The sequence below is a fragment of the Heptranchias perlo genome, chromosome 5 (assembly GCF_035084215.1).
Source record: "Heptranchias perlo isolate sHepPer1 chromosome 5, sHepPer1.hap1, whole genome shotgun sequence".
NCBI classification, from domain to species: Eukaryota; Metazoa; Chordata; class Chondrichthyes; order Hexanchiformes; family Hexanchidae; genus Heptranchias; species Heptranchias perlo.
Window position 1 is genome coordinate 88,850,757 of NC_090329.1, and position 7,252 is coordinate 88,858,008.

Consider the following 7,252-nt stretch of genomic DNA (forward strand, 5'->3'; position numbering starts at 1 on the left):
AGTTGGACTTGCAAGAAACATGAAGAAACTGAGGGCTAAAAATTGGTCCAGGCTCATGTTTGGGTCTGAAATGCACAAAGCCTGTGTCAGAAGCTGAAGGCCTGACGCTCACCCGAAATTGGGCCTTGGGTCTCAGTTTATTAATTACGGTGAATTACGGTAACTGTTGAGCCTTTACAGGCAGCTCGCAAGTCACCGTGGGACCAATTTGGGATGCTGACTCTCCCAAAGTGGCCCTCAGGTAGGTCATGGGAGGGGAGAAGAAGAACTGGAGTGGGGGCTAGTGTGGACCAGCAGCAGTCCTCAGAATTGCTGTGGAGCTGGGAGGGGCACTCTAGCTCAACAGGGTACCCAGTTTTTTCTGCGTGACAGAGTTTCCAAGAGTGCAGAACCTTGTAGATGGCACCCATGTATTCTACAGACCGTTAAGTCTGGCTGCCACATCCTGATTGAGATGGTGCACTACTGTCCTCTGGGGAAACGTCTCAGAATGTCAAACAAGGCAACCTATCTCACATCCCCCTCATGCAGCAGCATGTCCACAGGAAGTCAGATGCTGAGCCACTCTGTCACTTGCCCACAGACACAACACCTTGCCTCCATATTGAGTTTCCTTTTACTTCATTTTTGCCTGGCACTTGTTCCCCAATGAGATGAATAACAAGTTAATGAGCTATATAAAAACAAGTTCTTTCTCAAATCTGTTCTGATGATATTTGTTGGGTGAGGAATATTGTAAAACTATATGCTTTTCTTTGAATATTGCCATAGGATCTTTAAGGCTGAATTTTCCTCCAGGGGGGTTATGCTGCCATAGGTTAATTGGGTCAGGATTTCCACCCACAGCCCTGACCCTGCTGTGAACCCAATTCAATTTCCTGGGTCAGGCTCATTACAAATTCAGGATGGACTCCCAGTGTTATCTCTGCCACACAGGGGCAGCCCACCAGAGAGTGAAATGCAGAGGAGGAGCCATTGTTAAAAGGGGGCAGAAAGGCACCAGAGATTCTGTGAAAGTTTTAATCAACATTTTTAACTCCATGTGCCAAGATCTTTTTGTGAATGGGTATGGGGGCAGAAGGGAGCGAGAGCTAGCCTCAGTGTGGGGATTCTGCAGCTGCTACAGGGTGTACTGCCACCTGTCTTCAGCTGGTTTAGTGGGCTGGGTGGCTGCTGTTGGGGGGGAGGAATGTGGGAAAGCCAATGAGGTTGGGGAGGTGGGTGCGGTGGGGGTGCAGTCAATGCCTCCATTTCTTACAGTCTCAGGATACGGGGTAGGATATTTAGGACTGAGATGAGGAGAAATTTCTTCACTCAGAGGGTGGTGAACCTGTGGAATTCTCTATCACAGAAGGCTGTGGATGCAAGTCACTGAATATATTTAAGAAGGAGCTAGATATATTTCTAGACACAAAAGGCATCAAGGAGTATGGGGAGAGAGCGGGAATATGGTATTGAGATAGAGGATCAGCCATGATCAGGCTCGAAGGGCCTACTCCTGCTCCTATTTTCTATGTTTCTATGTTAGATGTCTCAGAAAAATAGTGAAATTAGAGGTTCAGACTCAGCAGGTAGATCATGGCTAAACTTTGTCAAGTGGTTGCACATTATTTGATTGTGCAACATCAGCCAGGAAGCTGTAAGGTCCCTATGTTCACCAGGTGACAGATGCCCTTTTTCACAGAATTCATCTCCTATGCATGACACAAACTGAGCAAAGAGACAGGGCCATATGGTTCCACATGCTCACTGGCTTCTCCAGAGTGCAGGGGGTGATCAACGGAACCCGCAAGTGCCATAGCAGAACCCTATGACTTACATCAATAGGAGGGGCTACCACTCCATTAATATGAAGATTGTCTGTGATGTCCAGCAGCAGACACTGCACGTCAACCCGCAGCATGCAGGGAGCTGCCATGATGCCTTTATCCTTCGTCCTTCAACCATCGCCCTGTTATTCAGTGAAGGATTGGTGAATCAATGGTTGGATACTGGGGGACAAGGCCTAACCCCTGATGCCATGTCAGCTGACACCATTCCGAGTGATGCATGACGCAGCAGAGGAGCGTTACAACCATACCCATACAATGACCAGGCAGGTGGTGGAGAGGACCTTCGGGATTCCGAATGGCTACTTCAGGTGCCTGGACAGATGAGGGTGTGTCCTGCAGTACAGGCCAGAGAGGGTGTCAAAAATGATTGTGGCCTGCTGCGCACTGCAGATTTGTGACTTGCGGGAAGTGGGTGAGCCTGGACATCCCTGGTGAGGAGCTGCGGAACCTGAGTTGCAGGTCCCAGAGCCAAGAGCTGATGCCCGCTCAGACAAGTCATCGCTTTGAGCTGCTAGGGCAGCTGGAGGGCAGTCCTTAGCAGGTGTTCAGCAACTGATTGCTTCCACCATCGGATCACAGCTTGACCACCTTCTCCCTCACTCTAAGACGTAAAGATTTTCGGAAGGCAAAACCCACCATGAAAATGCATCAGCCCTCTGACCCCTCAAAGGCTATGACAACTTTCATTGGCTGTGTGAAGAAGTCTGAACCAGTTGTGTGGATCATTTCCCCGTGGCACTGTGATCTCAAAGTGTAACAAAGCAGAGAATTAAAGTGAAAATCTAACTTTAATACAACGAATAACAGAACACAAATGGACTTTAATGAACAACAAGGACACAAAAAAGAGTACCGTCAACCAGAATACATAAATCGTGGGATCCAGACCCTTCTCCATAAAACTACACTAGTGACTAACAACAGAAAAAGTGAACAGTCAAGGTGGATACAAACTTCACAATAAATAATACATGTTTCATTGAACTCTATTAGTGCACTTTGAACCTTAATAAGAAGATGGCCAAGGATACGGAGGCCTGCATCAAAGGGCAATATCAAACCGTTTACAATTTTTGCTAAATAAAGAGCATTCTTTGTTGGACATTTTTAGTATTGTTTTCAATATTTGCTAGATTAAAAACATTCATTATTGAACTGTATTCATGCACATTTAAACTTAATAAAGAAAGTTTCAAAGACAAATAGACCAGCAGTACTGATTCAAATCAGATTAAGTGCCGTATCAAAGAATATATAGTAATTGCAAGGGAAAACAAAACATTTTACAGGAACTGTTATAGTGCACAATCAACTGTCATACAGTAATGGCCAAAACCAAACAGGCCAACATAAACAACTCTTACCAGAAAAAGTGAACAGTCACCTGCCATAAAGTTAAAAAGCAGCCCACAGAAGTAAAAAGAAGTAAAAGGAGATTGACTCAGTAAACAGACAGTCACCCTACTCTTTCCAGACACTGTGCTTCCCACTGGTGTCTGGACAAGCCTTTTGGGCAAGTTCTCTCCTGCTATGTCTAACTGTGGCTTTGGAATGAAGAAGGTGGGAAATGGGGGACACCTGACGCTGGACTGAAGGATCATGGATCTGAAGGGGCTCACGACTCATGGCAGCAAGTTCCTGACATAAAGCTGCTGCTGGCTGCGTCACTGCAGTGAGCTCCTGGAGAGCCAGGCTATGTTCCACTGGAATGCTTGTTCAAGGGGGCAAGTCAGAGCCCTGGCAAGTGCTGCTGTTCTGAGAGTCGACAGCTTCAGGCACTTGGAGTGCAACTGCCGACCTGCTATTTGGCCCTGGATCTGCAGCCAGCAAATCCTGTAACGTTGAGTTACTGCATCAGTCAGCGACTGGATGGCACAAGTCAAGCTCTCCAATCTGTCCCCCAATGCCACAAAAGCTGCAGACTGAGACTCTGAAGTCACAGCTGTAAGTCACCATCTATTATTGGAGCATTCACACACCTATGATGCTCCTGGAGCATCCATCTCTTAAGGCATGCACCTGTAAGGTCTAGGTCCCATGGCTCTCCAGTCGTTAGCTACCTTTCACTCTGCTTCATGGAGGCTTACAGGGATGTGGAGGCCCAGGCCCTCTTCCTCCTCAACCTCCTGGTGCTGCTGCTGCTCATCTTCCTCCTCCTCTTCCTCTTCCATGATTCTGAGCCTTGTTGGATCTGTAGGAAGAAAAGGAATAAGCTTAGAATAGTGAACATGTCCATCTTGGGATGCAGTCTTCCAATTAAAGGGGATAAGCCCAAAAAGATATTCAATAACACGTGATTAACACGCGGAACAGTTCAAAGCAGGATGCAGAAATTCATTGGATAATGTTGCCCATCCATTGAACGGGAACAGGTCAAATCAGATGATTGAGCCAAGTTTTAAATATGACATTGTTTAATTTTAGATGCATACGTATTTGTGTATTTCTAACTGTGTAAATAATTAATAATGTTAACTTTTAGCTTTCTACAAAACAACAAGTACTGTGTGGTTTTATATATAATTATAATTTTTAAATGAGTTGCACATGAATGGTAATTACAATACCACAGCATGAATTGTCTGTTAGAAAAAAAACACACAATGTGGCATTCTATACTGAGCTCTCCATCAATTATTTCCCTATAATGTGTTAAAAATGAATTATTACATCAAAATGTGTTCAACCATCTTGTTAGTCAGTTTAATAAAATCAAAATAATCAATACTGTTTATATTAACCACCATTCTTTTACTCTGCCTTTTAAAAACTATTTACTAAATTGAATTAACCTTCATTTTGTAGTGACTTTTCCCAAATAATGTCCTTGGTTTATAACACCCCATCTATTTTAAAAATGTATTTGCCTAATTAATCACCAGCCCTTTAGTCAACGCCAGCAACATATCAGGAATATTGCACTATAAATACAAGAACAAAGAGGAGTGTATGTTGGTGATTGGCTAGCACAATTGGGGAAGAATTGTTCTCGCAATATTGTAGCAATATTGTAAACCAATGTTGTCCAATAGAAATTATTGACTAGCCATAGGTATGGTTATGGTGACACTGTTTTAGCCACGTGCACTAATTTTAGTACAAAATGCCTAACACACACACACATATTACAGGTTAATGTACTTCACATGTATATATTTACTTAGCAAATATCTACCACCATTCAGTAACCAAGGAAGTAAAACACTCACAATGATCAAAAAACACTTACACATTCTGCTTTTCATCTAACCAACAAATGCACAAAAATGTTAAAGTATATGTGTATATGCTGAGCGAATGAGTACTGAGACCACCATGCCCAATGACAGTGTCTATTACTCATTTTTTATTTACTGATCAGAAATGTAACTAGCCACATCTGGATTCCTAATTAGCCACGTGATTAATGGCTAACCTATTGGACAACACTTTTGTAAACGCCTTCAAAAAGGTGTTTACAATTTCACTACCAAAGCAGCTCTTCTCCCATTTGACTACTCTACTAAATTAGTAACAAGTTATTACTGTTACTGGTTTATCTTCTTAGGGTGCTGGTTAACTTCTGGACATTTGTTTTGTCTATTTTCTGCATTAAACAACTGAATTCTGACATCTGTTAACAACATTTTGCTTTTGCCTGCCTCGAAAATAGTTTTACTACAGTCATTGGTGGTCTGGTAAGTCTGCCTTTGGGGTTGGGGGATGAAGGGGAGCAGCAAAGAAGACAAGGGAGAGCAGGAGCAGCTGGGAAAAGATGGAGGAGGAGGGCACTGCACTGGAGACCATACCCACAGTGGACCTTCAGGGAACATGTCTCCTACCTCAACTTCACTGAGGAGCAATGTGTGAGGCATATGCTCTTCACCAAGGAGTCACTGAGCTATGTCACCTGCTGTAGCCACAACTGGAGCCTCAACCAAGGCATGGACAACACAGCCTTTAGCTATCGAGATCACCGAGTTCTTTAACTTTCATGCAATGGGCTCCTTCCAAGCTGCAGCAGGTGATATCAGCAATACCGTCTAGTTTGCAGTCCATCGTTGTATCAGAGAAGTCACCAAGGGTCCCTACGCCAGTTTGTTTGTGACCACAGGCAGTGTAACATGATGGTCTGTGCCAGGTTTCCTGGCAGCAATTATGATTCACTCATCCTGTGCCAGTCCTCTGTGCCTTTATTTCAACCAGGCCATCAGGTCTCAAGCTGGCGACAAGGGGTATCCCCTTCAGACATGGCTCATGACTGCCGTCAGGAACCCGGGCACAGATGCAGAGGTGGCCTACAATAAGAGCCATGCCATCACCAGAAATATAATTGCGCAGACTGTTGCCATGCTCAAGCAACACTTCCACTGCCTGGACTGTTCGGGAAAAACTCTTCAGTACAGTCCCAACTATACTCCTGTGTCCCTAGAAATAATGTTCATTTACTGTTATTCTACTTGGTAAATGGGTATTCATTACTATTAACTTTGCTTCATCTGCAGTAAACTTTCACCACTTGTGTACATGATGCCCTAATGAAGAGATCAGACTTCAAATTGTCAAAACTTTACTGATTAGAATTTATGTAAAATGGAATATAATTTAATATAACATCAGAGATTTGCATCCATGAATATCGTCCATATTCATTTTAACAACTTATGAACTGTTGCATAATTTTTCTGTTGAGTATATTGTCGTCACATCATGAACAGCATTAACTAAGTGTGCATTCATAGACCATCTTTAGCAACACTGCAATGTGATTCCCACTTCACAAAGGCATTAAAGATGGTGGCCTGAAGTTTCCGCCAAGTTATCTGCATAATCTGGGCAGAATAGCGCTAAAGATTGCAGAATTTTAAATGTAAACCAGTTGCACCCTTAACTACTTTATTCTGGAGTATCAGTGATCTTTTATGCTGGTTCAAAAATCCATTCGCTCAAAGCAGACCCCGTCCACAAAACTGGCCACTCCCCAGGTCAGAATGGCGAGTGTCCGACGATTGTGCATATACGGGGGTGTTCATCATCCAGATTCTCTGGTGCACAGACACCCCTGATCACATGAATCCAGCATTAATCACCTGTCCCTGCAGAGACCAGCAGTCAATTGACCCAAAGCCTAACCCAGATCTGTTTCTTCTGCTGCTGCAATTATTTTAAATTTAGTTTAAATTAGACTAAATTCAGTCAATTACAGCAAAGCAGGACATATCTGTGTGGCTTCAATTGACTGCTGGTCGCAGGTCTCATGTATGAAGAGCAGATCAAAGCAGTCAATTGAAGCCAATTAAAAAGTAAGACCAAGAGTTTTAAATCAGTAAGTTGAAGAATTGCTCATTTCCTGGCAATTCCACTCCTCTGTAATGCTGGAAAATGCCCTGTTCTTATGAGTCGATTATGATCGATTACGCTGCTGGATAGCATTGATTCAT